Source organism: Malaclemys terrapin, chromosome 5, assembly GCF_027887155.1.
Source record: "Malaclemys terrapin pileata isolate rMalTer1 chromosome 5, rMalTer1.hap1, whole genome shotgun sequence".
NCBI lineage: Eukaryota > Metazoa > Chordata > Testudines > Emydidae > Malaclemys > Malaclemys terrapin.
Window position 1 is genome coordinate 83,618,845 of NC_071509.1, and position 16,198 is coordinate 83,635,042.

Consider the following 16,198-nt stretch of genomic DNA (forward strand, 5'->3'; position numbering starts at 1 on the left):
CTCACACATGCCTGAGACCAGAGTGGGAGCGGCGCTGAGCCCGGCCGCCTGGGTTCCCCGCGCTGCCTGGCTGGGGCCCTAGCAGCGCCCCGGCCGCTGGAGCCGGGTGCGGCGGCTCCCGGTGCCCGAGTGTATGAGAGGGAGCGCGGAGCGGGGGCCGCGGCCCGAGCCACTCGCCTCCTCTCCCGGACGGCGGCAGCAGAGAGACCGGCCCGGGGGGAAGCGAGGGGGCAGCGGCTCCATGTGAAGAGACCCGAACACGCGCGTGAACCGCCGAGCAGCCCCCCGGAGCCGGGAGGCAGCGAGAGAGACTCGGGGACCCGGCAGCCGAGGGGGCTGACCTGTCTCTCACTAAAGTTTCCCGGACACGCTGTGCCTCTCGGGACCTGGCGTCCAACTTACTGTGAAGTCCTAGAGTCCCCGCAGGGAAGCGGATCCCCCTGTCCCCAGCACAAGGGTGAGCTTTAGCGCTCCCCTGTATCACCGATAGCGTATCTGCTGCAGCCAGACAGCCAAAGGAGGGAAACTTAACCCGCCGCTGTTGCTGTTCCTAAGGTGAGTGTGGGTTGGGGGGGGGTCGGGTCTAGTTCTGCTGGTCTCTGCTCCGCGCTGCTGATGACTTTCCAGGTGAAACACGTGGATGCAAAGACCCGCAACCCCTGTGAGCATGGGCTGGGGACTAAGTGGGAGCATGCGGCTCAGTCCCTCCCGGCGGGGCGGGGGCGCACCGTCATCGCAGCAGCCCCGCCCGAGGTATCCCCTGTTTCACATGCGCCTCACGTTGCCGGGAGCTTTGCACGGTCTGCTGAGCTAAGTGACCCTCCCGAGAGTGCAGCTCTTCTTGCTTCTGCGAGAGAGAGAGACACCGTAGGGAAATCCTTATATTAAATCAATTCCTATCCTGCCACTTTTCACCTTGAGAATTAGGCAGCCTCGGCTTTGTAAAGAGTTACTACAGTGAGAGGGGCTGATAGCGTCCAATCAAAAAACGAGTTTGGGAATTAGTTCCCCTTTAGAAACTTGTACGTCTCGCTTTGAACTTGCTGCAGCAAGGAACAGCAGAGAATGTTACTGAAGTCTTGAACAAAGACCACGGTTTTTAAAACGACTTTGAATCTCCTTCCATTCACTATTGTTTTATGTAAAATCTTAAGAGCTTAACAGAACTGTGCTTGTACTTTATCAGGATGTCTTGTACACCAGAACTGAAAAATACAAGCATCTGTAAAAGCCACAATATTTTAATGGAGGGATTTTCAAACTCTTATAGGGTGGGATTCATCTTAATAGATTGTGGATTCCTTCTATGCACAGTTGCATAACATCCCTCTGGAAACTGCTGTAATTGCTTGCATGAAAAAGTAATATTAGGCAAGTATTTAATGCATTTTAGCTGGATTTTAATACAGTTTAGCAGTTGGAAATAAGAAGGAAGAGCCAGCACCATGTGTCTAATCATCTTTCCACACAATACCATCAAGTGCTCCATGGGTCTCAGTTTGGAAATCCTATACTGGGTATTGAGCCTTAGTATACAGAGTGTTTTTATATTGCTACCCTACAAGTTACTGAAAAGGATCTGGTTGCTTGAGTAGCATATCTTCAACCTCATTTGCCAGCAGTTAAAGTTGCTGCTAAATTAAATAAAAAACATTTTATCCCACCATACAGGCTTTGAAAAATGGAAATCACTCTACATTCTGCCTTATGGAGAGCTACATACTGTACATATTAATTTGGTTTGTCTAAATTGGGCTTACACATAGACTATATGCAAACCAAGAACATCTGTAACTATCATTTGAATGGTATTTCAGATCTAGTTTCTGAATTAATAACATTGGGATAACACTGGTGTCTGCAACTGTTTATAGGGTATTTTTCCTAGCTGTCTTTCTGAAAGAGAAAATGGAAAACCTTTATGTTTAACTGACACTTTTAACTGAATGGAGAATAAACAGGTTGACCAACTTTATCTAGATTTATTTTTGGAGAGTGTTGTTGACTTCCCTCCTACATTTCCCTCCAATCAGCTTTTACTTTCTCCTCTTTCAATCCTACATTGCAGCAGCTGACCTTCCATCAGAGAGGAATGTATAGGATCTACTAAATAGTGCCTTTTTGGAGTGTTAATATAAATTGTCATGCTTTTTGTCTAAAAACTTTATATTTCTATCATCACTGTCAGCTAGGATTACTTCAACTGAAAGTTTAAAGAAAAAAAAAACCTTGATCTGGTTTTTTTGTTTGTTTGCTCTAAGCATTTGACTGTATTACATGTATACCTACTGTACCCGTATAGTCAGTTTCTCCAGTTGTTTAAAGGTCTTTCACCAGGAAGAGAGACACTTTAAAAAGTGATTGTAAAACCTAAAAAATTGCTTGAAGAATACTAGAAATTTCTTAACTCCTTTTTTTGAGACAAAGTCACCTTGAGGTGAGCAATACTTTCTTAAACAACAGGAGAATACAACACTTACTGCATTAAGGACATTCAAGAATTGAGTGATGCCTCAACAACACTTCCAGCTTCTGCTGACTTACAAGGCCAAGGTACCAGAAGTTGAATGAGTTTCCTTCAGTGTAGAGCAGGGGTCGGCAACTTTTCAGAAGAGGTGTGCCGAGTCTTCATATATTCACTCTAATTTAAGGTTTCATGTGCCAGTAATACATTTTAACGTTTTTAGAAGGTCTCTTTCTATACGTTTATAATATATAACTAAACTATTGTATGTAAAGTAAAGAAGGTTTTTAAAATGTTTAAGAAGCTTCATTTAAAATTAAATTAAAATGCAGATCCCCCCCCCAGACCGGTGGCCAGGACCCGGGGGCAGTGTGAGTGCCACTGAAAATCAGCTCGTGGCCACAAGTGTGCCATAGGTTGCCTATCCCTGTTGTAGAGGATTAGTAGGATAGTCAGTGTCTTCTTATATTTAATTTATGCATGTGCTTAAAGCAACATGGTTTAGTTCAATCTGACAATAACACTTCAACTTCCTTTGACATAAAGCTGTGTCAATATCCTGAATCCAAATTAAGTTTAACTTCCTCTCTTTCATTATTGTCTCTTTATAGCACCTTTTTGCAATGGTCAGATTGTTAGCTGTATTTTTTTTTAAATTGCACTCATATTCTGCATGGTCCATGCTTGTAAACATCTTGATTCTGTGAAATCATTATTAATAAAATGGATGTATTTTACAAAACTGAAAATGACTTGGATTTTTAGCTGCTTCGGTTGTCTTAACTTTTTAATTCCTCCCTACAGTGTACCCACTGCTTTCTGATAGTCTTGGTATTGTGCTGGCTTTCTCTCTTTTGAAATTAAATTTGAAAGCTATTAGAAAAGGGAGGGCGTTAGAGGTCCCATTGTAGGTCTGTCAGTTTCAACAATGTGTGCAATTTTATTTGGTTGGCTTTTTAAAAAAAGAAAAAAGCTTATAACAACACATGAAGCATCACCACTCAGGGTACTCCAATCCTGAATTTAATCTAATATTTGGGCACACTGGCTGTTACTCTTCAAAACATATATCCATTAACTGAATTTATGGATGTAGTACAGGTCTGTCGCATCTTACGCGCATTTAACATGCGCGATTTCAGCTTTACGCGGTCGGCAAAAACAAAACAAAAAAAAAGAGAGAACCATTTTAATACTGTACCTGTAGTGCAGGCGATTCCGCCCGCCACTGAACTCAATGTAATTTTGACTATATGCGGTTTTCGCTTTATGCGCTAACTGCGGAACGGAACCCCTGCGTAAGATGAGACAGACCTGTACTTGAATATCTGAAATCAACATGAAGCCCTTGAAGATACCTGAACATCTATAATACTTTTGTGTCAGTGTATGCACAACTTCATTTTAGAGAAGGAGGAAACAGTTCAATTGATGATGGTGGTGTCTAACAGAGCAAACGTTACATTTTAATTCCATTTCCTGTAAATAAACTAATTACGTGCTGGGTTGTATTGTTTTAATGTGTTTAGTAAATTCATGAAAGATGATGGAACCACCTGGATTGAAATCTCCTGTTTATTCATAAAACAGATAAATTGTGAGCAGTGGCAGTGCAAACTTCTACTTACTGTCTTGGCCTCACTTCTGATTTCTTAGGAGCGAAGCCTTTACTTTTTTGGTTCTAGGTCTCTCTGCGACTGCCACAAAGTGTGCCAATTATGATAGATATTTTTCAGATCAACCTGTGGAACTCTTTGCGAGAGGATGTTGTGAAGGCCAAGACTATAGCAGGGTTCTAAAAAGAACTAGATAAATTCATGGAGGATAGGTCCATCAATGGCTATTAGCCAGGATGGTCAGGGATGGTGTCCCTAGCCTCTGCTTGCCAGAAGCTGGGAATGGGTGATAGGGAATAATGGACCACTTGATGATTACCTGTTCTGTTCATTCCTTCTGGGCCACTATCAGAAGACAGGATACCAGGCTAGATGGACCTTTGGTTTCACCCAATATGGCCGTTCTTATGAGATGTGATCACCTGTTTGGTATTCTTAGTCCAGTTCCTAGGGAACAAATTTTCATTTTACATAGGTCAGCGCATTTAAGGTAATATGTAAACAAATTATCTGTCACAAAGCAGCTCTTCTCTCTTTGCTTTAGCTCCATGTGCAGATATTGATGGATCTGCAAATAAATGTAGCAGCAGCCAGAAAATTCATTACCCACATCAAAAATACGCAGTTCCTTCTTTAGAAGGTTTTTCTGCCCAGGTGTCAAGATGGAAAATTATGGCCTTACTGGCATAAATATATGATTTGAAGGAACTTGAGACGGATTTTGGTGGGGCGGGGGGGGGGGGGGGAATGCTCTCTTGAATTATAAAATGGTCTGGGGGGAAAATGTGAAATGTCACACTTGAAAGAAACATTTTGATTTATATTGCATTCTGGCTTGCTATTTTTGTGGGATGAGAGGGCAAGATACTCTGTCAGTGGTTCTTTCCAACAAGACTTGTGTTAATCCTATACCAACATATAGTGTATAAGTAAGCATTTTTTGTGTCTACCATATCTGGTTCTGGTTGCCAGTCCAGGTCTGGCTTTTGCCTCTTCCCCTTCTGTCAGATTTAAACAAACATGATTACAGGTCTAGAAAACATGGCCTATGATGGAAGATTTGGGGAAAAAAAGTGGGGAGGGAGAGTTGTTTAGTTTGGAGAAGAGAAGACGGAGTGGGGACATAACAGTTTTCAAGTGCATAAAAGATTGTTAAAAGGAGGAGGAAGAAAAATTGTTCTCTTTAACCTCTGAGAGTAGGACAAGAAGCAATGGACTTAAATTGCAGGAAGGGCAGTTAGGTTGGACATTAGGAAAAACTTCCTAACTGTCAGAGTGGTTAAGCACTGGAATAAATTGCCTAGGGAAATTTGGAATCTCCGTCATTGGAGGTTTTTAAGAGCAAGTTAGACAAAAGCCTGTCGGGGTAGTCTAGATCAGTGGTTCTCAACGTATTTACCATTGTGGGCCGCATTCAACACTACCTGTATGGCTCTGAGGATGTCACATGGGCAGCAGTTCTGTGCTTGATTGGGCTGCAGGTTGAGAACCACTGGTCTAGATAATAGTACTTATTCCTACCTTGAGTGCAGGGGACTGGACTAGAATACCTTTCAAGGTCTCTTCCAGTCCTACGATTCTATGATTTAATTTAGGTCAGCATAGTAACTGTGTTCTACCTCTGTTGTTGTTCTTAGATTGAAACAGCAGGTTTTAAACAGCTTAGCCAACATAATTATGATCTAGAAATATGTAAGGTGAGGACTGGACAGATGTGTGTAATATAAACTTATTTTTATAACGTGCCCAAAGGAAGTTAAAAGAACACTTTTAGGGTTGCAAAGTCAAGCACTCAGAAGATAGGAAATGCCAGAATTAAGGTTTCTGTACAACCTTAATTTAACCTGGCTCCTGGCCTCAGTCGCTGCCCCAGCTCCAAGTTTGCTTGCCCAGCCATTCCCAGTGTCCCCCTTTCTTCCATCCCAACTCTCATTTCCCTTTCCTTCCAGCTGCCGCCTCTTTCCCTGCCCCTCCCCCAACTCTTGTTCCCAATCTACTTCCCCAACCTCCTTTCCTCCTGCAAGTCCGGCTCTTGTCCCCTCAGCATTTGAATCAGATCGCTTTCTCCTCTACCCTGCTAGGGACCAGTAGGGAGGCAGTCTCCTTGCTCTCTGAGTTCAGGTGCCCATACCTGCCCAGCACAGCTTGTAGGAGCCTGTATCTGCAGTTGTAGGGAAAGTCTTGTAGAGACTCAGGCTGAAGGATGCCTATTGCAGACAGAATTCTCTGAGATTTGTCTTTTAAGCTCTATCAAGTCTCTGCTGAGCATGTGCAAACTGATTTTTTTTTTTCAAACAGTTTAAAACATGGTCAAATTTGGGCACATTTTCTCAGGGATGACAAATGGCACATCCCTGACACAAAGGCTACACTTCTGCCAAATTTCAAATCCCTGCTCCAAAGCATGGGGTGTTAGAGCTTTTCAAAGAAAAGGTCACTAGAATTTTATAACCTGAACAAAATAATGTTTTTTCCCAGCCTTGCTTTTGGGAATGGCTTAACCATTTTGGCTGAAATTTTCCAAAGAAATTCAGTGAGGCAGATGCCCAGCATGGAAAATTTCAGCCCAAATAGCAAAGTTATAAGCAACTAAAACCAAGGTCTTATAGTGGGAAGTGTTGGGCAACTTTTGTAATAGGGAGTGCTACCAGCTCTAGCAATAATTACATGAAACTCCCCAAACCCTACACTGAAATAACATAAAGATTGCAAAATCAAACCCTCATAGACATTGCCTATTTTCATTCAGTGCACAAGGTGGATAGTGCTCACTGAACTCAGTGTCGTCTTGTCCTTGTCATCTTATGCATGGCTCCAGGCCTTATTTACTGCACACTATCCAGACGCTGCACTGAATACTAAAATTAATAATTTTTTCCTGGGCTTTTCTATAATGCTTATTGCCACAGTGTCAATGTCCTTTTTACAAACATTTAAAGAATTAGTGTTCAAAATATCCCTGTTTGGCAAGGTGCTGGTAATACTGATTTTATTATGATAGCGTCTAGGAACTCACCAAGACCAGGACCCCATTATGCTAGGTACAATACAAACATAGAGTAAGAGACAGTCCGTGCCCCAAAGAATTTACAATATGAGTAGACAAAGACAGTCAAAGATTAAGGAAAAGGGATATAATGCACAAGCAGAACAAGCACTGTGATAGTGTGCAAATGTCCTGTTTTGTTTTGTTTTGTTTTTAAACTTCTTTTCATGGAGTTTTGTTGAGGTAGTCTTTGATAACTAGATCAAGGAAGAGAGGAGATATAGAAGCAAGTGCAGCAAGGGGTGGAAGAGGGAAGGAAGCATGGTGTGAAGCGGTTAGCTCCAGCCCACTTTTTCACCGTCAGGACAGAGGAGAGACTATTCAAAGTCAAAACTAGAAAGCAATCTGGCAGCATGCTGCTGAGGCTGCTTCAGTATCTGATCCTGCTGGTTTGAGGTTTCCTGGCTTCTGGGGCTGGCTTCTCCCTGGAATTTTTTCCCCCTGAGCTCTTGTGGCTCTGGGGGAGAGTTCTGTGCTACACAGTTCGTAGTATTCTCAGAGATGTTCCATGGAAAAAGTAGCATGCGATCATCTGAGATCCTAGAAATCTCTTTGCCACAGAAAAATGCAGAATTTGCATTTTTGCAGAGAACATTTTTTTTTTTTTTACATTTTGTGAAAAAACAGTTAATATATGTTTTTATTAACTAAATTTTACCGAAAGTTAGGGTAACCATATTTCCCAAAGTGAAAATGGGACATCGCGTGGGGTTAGCCCAACCCCCAGCGCCTGGCATCTCCACTCGCCCCTCTGAACATTCCTCTGCACACCCCAATATTTTTTTTTGCAAAACTAGGCATTTGTCCCATTTGCTCTTGCCAACTGATCATAAAGACATCCAGAATAGGAGTTACAAAGGGGACTACCCTCACCAGAATGGAATGTGTGGTCACCCTAGTTCAACTGATATTTATATATTGTGGCTAGGGAAACTAAACTTCAGGGTTTTATTTTAATTGTAGAAAAACATTGATTTGTATGGATTTTTTTTGGAGAATTTTGTTTATCATGGAAAATTAGGATCCCTGGTGATCATGTAATTAGATTGTATCATAATGCATATGCACAAGGGGGCCGAAGTAAGATTACACATGTAGCCTAAATTTTGATATTTCCTAACTTTTGAGTGTTGGACTTCTCATCTTCAATGTTCATGTAATAGTTTTATTTCCAAGTCATTTCCTAGCTTAAAAAAAAAAAAAAAGGCAAAAATAAATTCAATCACGTAGAAGCATGTAGATCCCCACATGGGTCACCAGCAAGATTGGAACATCTAAATCCACAGCTAGAGCTCACTAGAGCTAACAGTATAACTGTTACAAACAACCTCCATTTCCAAGGTGTTTATAACTCTGAGATTCTACTGTTCATGGAGGATAGGTCCATTAATGGCTATTTAACCAGGGTGGGCAGGGATGGTGTTCCTAGCCTCTGTTTGCCAGAAGCTGGGAATGGTCAATAGAATGGATCACTTGATGATTACCTGTTCTGTTCATTCCCTTTGAACCACCTGGCATTGGCCACTGTGGGAAGTCAGGATACTGGGCTAGTTGGACCTTTGCTCTGACCCAGTATGGCTGTTCTTATGTAGAATTCCCCAGTTCAGTTTCAGGTTCTCAACGGTAGTATGCTATATTGGTAACAGATCCTTCTGCCCCTATTCCATAGCAGGTTCCTTTCTTCCCCTCATACCTCTGCATTCAAGTCAAGCTGCTTCCTCCTCCTTGTTGCCTGGGTTTTAGCAGTGCCTAGTGACAGTGGTTGCCAATAACTGGGAGGATCAATTGAGAGAGAAGCCCTGCTCAGTTTCTGCAGGTATGGGCTGGAGCATGCTCACTGCAGATGAATTTTAGGAGAATTTACCAGTCATCCCTTACTTAGCATGTGCAAATGACAAATTTCAAAGGCCTATAACTATTGAATTTGAGTGGATTTTCACATGGACAGTAAATTGCATTTCTGTGTCCCCAGGTTTGACTCTGCTGCCAAATTAAATCTGTGCTCCAAAGCAGGAAGGTAGCACGTCTGAAAAAAATGATTGCATGATTTTTTGAAACATTGGTAAAATGGTATGTTTTTCTGTAACTTTTGCTTCTGAGAAACTGCAGAACCATTTTTCCTGAAAGATTAGAAGACAAACAACAAACCCCAAACAAATAAGACACCTGACATCGAACACTTTAATCTGAACAGTTAAAGTATTTTTAAGCAATTGAAAACGGGGTCTTATAATGAAAAGTGTTAGGCAATCTTAACTATAGGTGTTGTTGCCTGCTCTTTCCTACAATTGCACAGAATTTTGCAATACCGTTTACTTGATTTACATGTATTGCATAAGTTTTGTATTTCTGTTTTATATTCTCACAAAAGGTGTATTCTTTAAGTTTGGTAACTTTGTTGAATTATACCCCCTTCACTAGTTTGTGGACTTAAGGTCATTTGGGGAATTTCTTAAGTCGATGACATGTCTGTGAGTGTTGGATTTGTATTTGATTTTGATAAGACTATATACTTGAATGTTATGGTGTTGGTGGCCATATAAGAATTTCAATATACTCCCGGCCCGTCCTCCACGGTCCCCCCTCCCCTGCAGCCACGCTGCCGTGCGGGCAGCACTCTGGCCCGCCGCTCCTGCTGGACAGCATGGGCGGAGTGACTGGCTCCGGCGGGCCTGTGAGTTTCTGCTGCTCTGAGCAGCGTGGTGGTGGTGGTGGGTGGAGGCGGTCAGGGGACAAGGAGCAGGGGGATTGGATGGGTTGAGGGTTCTGAGGGGGACGGCAAGTGGGAGGAGGCGGATGGGGGCGGGGGCCAGGCTGTTTAGGAATGCACAGTCTTCCCTACCCGGCCCTCCATACAGTTTCACAACGCCGATGTGGCCCTCGGGCCAAAAAGTTTGCCCACCCCGGGCTAAGGGGGCAGAATAAATTATATTAATATATTTGTTCCAGATGCACTACATTTAAAAAACGTACTATAAAAAATAGTCTGTCTAAATTCTCCATTTGTAAATGCTTTATAATTACTTTCTGTTGTATTGAAGGGGTACAGTCAATTTAAAAATTACACTTCTATATGGAAAGTATGAAACCTGATCTAACGCATATAGTTTAACTGTGAGCCCCTGCCAGGCAACATCATCATGGGAGAAGTCTTTCTGTGCTAGGAGTGAATTAATTGGGCTTCAAATCCTGGGTGGCGTGGGGAGGGGAGTGAAAATGGCTGTTAATGTCAATTTCATTTCCAGCCCAGTGAAAATTTTGTGGGAGAAGAAGAATGGAGGTGGGGAGAGAAACTAGGTATATAAAGGGGATGGGGACTACATGGGGAGGTGATCTAAAAAATCATGGATAACACAATGGAATTAACTAATATGTAAAAAGGGGAGATGAAGAAGAGAAAACAACACATGGGCGGGGGGGAATAGGTACCATAGGACTTACATAATGGATCAAATCAGTGGTCTGTCTATTCCAGTATCCTGTCTGACAGTGCCAACGCCAACTGGAACCCTGTTTGGGGCAATTATTGGATAACCTGCCCCAGATTAAGTTGGTAGTTAAAGGTTTGATTATGTCATGAAGCTTGAGGGTTTGTTATAGCAGTGGGCTAACTCCATTATAGTTAAGGTTGAGCAGTGTTTTCTGTTTAAAGGTTGACTATTCTAAATGTTTTAAAATCTGTACTTCAATCAGATGGTCTTAAAACTAACTATGCATCATGGGAGTGAGGGGTAGGGTTAGTGGCCCAAATTTGGGGTCTTTTAAGAAAAGGATTCTCCAGTAGAATCCCTTTTAAAAACAAACCCAGTATCTTGCAAAATCTTCTTTTAATGGTTTTTGTGCACACTTGAGGTTCAAACTATGACCTTAATCATCCCCCATCTGATATCAGTTGCTTGATGTTACTCAGGTAGAGCATGACGCCTATTGCCCCACTGGGGGAGCAATACTGGAAAAGCTATGGACCATAGAGTTTAGGTCTCCAAAATGGCTTGTACCAAAACTATTGAGTCAAAGAGATTGAAGTGTACATGTTCTGTGCACCAAGGCAAGGACTCTATTGAAGTAAGAGAGATTCTAGGGAGTCTGTTGTCACTGTGACTAATGTGGCAGTGGCGCTGACTCCATGGGTGCTCCGGAGCTGGAGCACCCACGGAGAAAAAAATGGTGGGTGCTGAGCACCCACTGGCAGCCCCCTGTCAGCGCCTCCCGCCCGCTGATCAGCACCTCCCCTGTGCCTACCGTCTGCTGCGGATGAGCTGTTACGCAGCATCAGGAGGTGTGATTGTGCAGCGTGCTCGGGATATGGGATGGAACTGCGCGGGGTGTGAAGAAGCAGGGCGATGGTGGGGCATTGGGGGAAGGGGTGGAGTGGGAGCAGGACTTGGGTGGAGCTGGGGGGCAGCAACCCCCGTCAGATTAGAAAGTTGGTGCCTATGCAGTGTATTGACATTAGTGAACTTGAGCTAAACCATGCACTGAGTTTGAGCATTGCCCGTGGCAGCTTTCAGAGAATGTGTTTTGTGCATGATCCTCAATATCTGTCTGCATTATGCAGATACTCCTTTTGGAAGTTTTGCCCCAAGACCAAAACTTCTAGTTTGTGATCTAAAATCCACTCTGATTTTACTTTATAAGCATTGTCAAGGAAATTAGCATTGATTAAATAGAGTGTTCCCCTCTATGGTCCAGCAAGAGCATCTCAGCCATCACATCTCTTGGGCAAAGTCCTGCATTTTTTCCCCCCCTCCTAACCAGGGTGGGTGGGGTTGTGGTACTTCCAAACTGTGCAGCTCCCTGCCTATACTGGGATCTCCCCAGCAAAGTCAAGCTGCCTAAGCCAACCTGCTTTATTTTTCTCCTCAGAGATGGTAATCAGTGTAATTGCCCCAGTTAAGCTACCACACAGCTCTTTCCAAGCAAGCACATTCTTAAGGAAAAGCATTACAGAGAAAACATATTAAAGACATTCTGATAAGCTTACGAGAGATCACACCCAACTCCAACAAGGACTCTGGTTGGTGATGAGTCCTTCAAACCCCACACAGGGTTTTTTCCTGTAGTCATGAGTTCATCCCAGCTTCAGCTCGGAACAAGCACACTCTGTCTTAAGGAGCCTCACTGGGAAAAACTCTTTTGCTAAGGATTGGGGCCACACTTGGACCAGATTTCTTCTTTGCTGGATCATCTAAAAATATTTCCTTTGAACCAGTATATGCAACCGTCTCGCCAGGTGATGGTAGCTCTCTGGAGGTGTTACAACCTGAGTGAATACCTAACCACTCTCTGCTCTTCTTAATTCCTGGAGGGGCTGTAGTCCTGCTCTCCCATGGGAATATATACACTTAATTCAAAAGGTTTGTCCGGAATATTGCAGGAAATTGCTATCTCTGGCACAGATGCCTCCAATTCACAGCCCTATCTCTCAGGACTGCGACCAGGAGCCAGAGCAATTTGGTGGGCTCTGCCTCTCAGAAGGGGTCTGACTCCTCTCCTTGCCCCCTTCCCACATATAAACTGGGATTTGGGAGTGGAGGGGAGCCGAGCTCCTCTTTCTAACACTCCATGTGAGCTGAGATTTGTAGGGGGGCCACTTCACACCTCTGATCTTTCTGTGCAGCAGATGATGTATGGAGCCCTTTTTCCATATACATTAGGCCCTGATTTTGGGTAGGTACTCTGCATCTTCACTCTCCTGTCTTGCTCCTTCTTGTCTCCACCTGGTACATGCAGTTCTTACAGCCCGACCACTTCCCCACATTCTCATAGTCCCTCCAGACTTATCAAGGGCATGGAGTGGTGGGCTCTCAGCAATGCATGTGTGGAGGGAATTTTGGAGGAGTTGGAGCAATGGTTGGAGCTGGGCTGTTATGGAGAATGTGGGGAGTTGGAGTAGAGAAGGGGGATTTGTGTGTGTGCCTGTGGGGTTGGAACAGCGCAGGGAAGAGTGGGATGGAAAGGAGATTGTCGGGCATGCAGTAAGGGATGTGTGTGTGGGGGGGAATTTTAGTTCTGTTCCCCAGAATCCCCCATCATCAATCCATCTGTCAGTCAATGGCCCCCATCACAGTAGTATCCTGAGTGCCTCACAGTTTTTAATGTGTTTATTCTCACAATGCCCCCATGCGGTAGTATTGCTTCTGTTTTACTGAGGGGGCTCTGGGTCTGGACTTGGGTGGCTTGCCCATGCTACTGTGTCCACACTGCTATTAACTTGAGCAAAGTTAGCGTGAGTCTGTCTACCCATGCTGGGATGCATGCTTCCAGCTGTAATGTAACATACGCAGTGAGACTAAGGGACCTGTCCAGGGTCACACTGGAAGTTCGTCGTGGACCAGGGATTTGAATTTAGGTCTTCCAAATCCCTGGTCCTAACCAAGGGACTATCCTTCCCATCATGCCCCCTCTCAATGTCAGAAATGTCTCCAGTCTTCATGCTAGACCTTGTTTGTGCATCTTCTCTCCAGTTCTTCAACCTGCGACTCCCATGCCAACACCTATGTCTGTGTCGGTAGGAGGGAGAATTGGCAGTGCTGGACACAGACAGAGGTGGGAGATGATGCAGTAGGAGATGAGATCAGCGTGCTGCCAGAGCATTCTGGGGTTGAGGTAGTCATTGCCAAGGTGCCAGAGGCAGAGGAGGGGAGAGCTGCGCTGTGGTATGTAAGAGTGCTGAGGAATTACTTTCAAAAAGCCTAAGGAAATTAAATACCCAGAATTTAGATAACACAGAGTTAAGATTGCCCAGTAGTTCTTTATGCCCTTCCAGAATCTGGAGAGAGGCTAAATGTAAACCTCTGAAAACCAGGAAATGCAAAGCTAAGGTGGGGGTTACTACTGTAACGCAGCCTTATTGCAGTTGTCTTTGAGCAATGCCCCAACATACCAATAACACAAGTACTCTAGCTCTCTATCTCCACAGATTCTACAGAACGCTTTAGGAACAGAGCACGTGGGCATTATAGACTAAAAGCAAATGTTTTTGCTAAGGCAAAACTTGGATTTAGGTCAAATCAGACATAGCAAACAGGAGCTACCTACACTCAAACACTGAGCCTGCTGTACACAAACCCACCCCACACTGCAAAAATGTTGCCACCCCTTCTTTCTTGCCCTGAGGATCCAGTCTGAGATGTTGCGTTCACTTGTCCCCCACTAAGCCCTGGAGGTGACTGTCATATATGCCACCGTGCAGAGGACCCTCCTCATTCATTATAGCTATAGCTACAGCTAACAACCTGAACACATCTGGAGTAAATGCAGATAAATGCTTAAGTTCAACTCTGTAGAACAAAATACAAACAGTGACACCTTCTCTTACTCCTTCCTTGTATCTACTTATGAATTTATAGATTTTTATTTTGAGGCCAGAGGGGACCATTAGAACAGATCATCTAGTTTGTCGTCCTGTATAACAAAGGCCAGAGGATTTCATCCTATTACTTCTATGTTGAGCCTAATAACTTGCTTGGCTAAAGTATCTTCCAAAAAGACATCCCACTCTTGATGTGAAGACTTAAGAAATGCAGAATCCTCTACTTACTTTGGTAGTTTAACCTTTGCATTCCCATTACATGGGGTCCCTGGTATATGTCTCCTCCTTATTCGTTGTTTCGCGTATCCTTTGCTCATCAGTAGGTGAATGTGTTCCAGTTCTTCTTAGAGTGCTTGCTCATATCCATTCCATTAGGTGTGTGCGCGCCGCGTGCACGATCGTCGGAAGATTTTCTACCCTAGCAACACCGGCGGGTCGGCTGTGGAGCCCCCTAGAGTGGCGCCTTCATGGCGCTGAATATATACCCCAGCCGACCCGGCGCCCCCTCAGTTCCTTCTTACCGCCCCTGACGGTCGTTGGAACTGTGGAGCGCGGCATAGCTGTTCTCCACTCTCCCTAGCTTAGTTAGTTATTCGCAAGTACAGGTGATGCTCCGGCCCAAGAGCAGGGGGATCAGGACCCCCCCTTGGATCCAGTACCACCGGAGGCATCTTCCTCCTCCTCTCCGGATGAGGCAGTGGCGGGCACTTCATGTACGGGTCCCCCTCCGATAGATCTTCGGGCTCACCAGGATCTCCTGCGTAGGATGGCCCGTAATATGGACCTGCAGGCGGAGGAGATAGTGGAAGTACAGGACCCTATCGTGAACATCCTTGGAGCGGATGCCCCATCGAGGGTGGCGCTACCCCTGATCCGCACGATACAAACCAATGCGGATACGATATGGCAAACTCCTGCCTCTATCCCACCCACAGCGAGAGGGGTGGAAAGGAAGTACTTTGTCCCGTCTAAGGACTACGGGTACTTGTATACCCACCCCCAACCGTGTTCACTGGTGGTAGCATCAGTGAATGCACGAGAGCGCCACGGTCAGCAGGCTGCAGCGCCTAAATCAAAGGAGGCTAAGCGGCTCGATTTGTTTGGCCGTAAGGTTTACTCAGCCGGAGGGCTGCAACTTAGAGCGGCGAACCAGCAGGCGCTCCTGAGCCGCTACAACTTCAACTCCTGGAACTCTATGGGGAAGTTTAAGGAGTTGATTCCCCAAGAGTCCAGGGAGGAGTTTGGAGCCATGGTAGAGGAGGGTAAGAAGGTGGCTCGGACCTCCTTGCAAGCCTCCTTGGACATAGCGGACTCGGCTGCGAGGACCATGGCTTCGGGTATCGCTATGCGGAGGATCTCCTGGCTTCAGGTTTTGGGGTTGCCCCCGGAGCTGCAGCAAACCCTACAGGATCTGCCCTTTGAGGGACATGGATTGTTCTCGGACAAGACGGACTCTCGCCTGCAGAGCCTCAAGGACTCGAGAACAATCATGCGCTCCCTGGGGATGCATGTTGTGGGCCCTCAGCGCAGACCATTTAGGCCGCAGCCTCAGCGCTTCTACCCCCCCCCGCCTCGTCAGAGACAGGACTCGACCCGGAGGCGAGGGCGAGGTGGTAGAAGAAGGTGGACCGGCCCTCAACCCGGCCAAAACCAAGGGCCACCTAGACCACCTTCAGGCCCCAGGCAGAACTTTTGAAGGTGCGGTCGAGGACGGCGCCCCAGTCATCCCCCAGGATCCAGCCCCCTCCTTCCGGGAT

General features: G+C 45.0%; 1 protein-coding gene across 3 annotated transcripts in view; it reads left to right on the plus strand.

The window, feature by feature from the left end:
* Window positions 1-245: 245 nt before the first annotated feature.
* The window catches only part of FBXW7 (F-box and WD repeat domain containing 7), a 296,926-nt gene continuing 280,973 nt past the window's right edge, over window positions 246-16,198 (plus strand). For all 3 annotated transcript variants that reach the window (XM_054029535.1, XM_054029538.1, XM_054029537.1), the window contains exon 1: window positions 246-555. The gene's annotated coding sequence lies outside the window, so the exon portion shown is untranslated. The remainder of the gene's footprint in view (window positions 556-16,198) is intronic.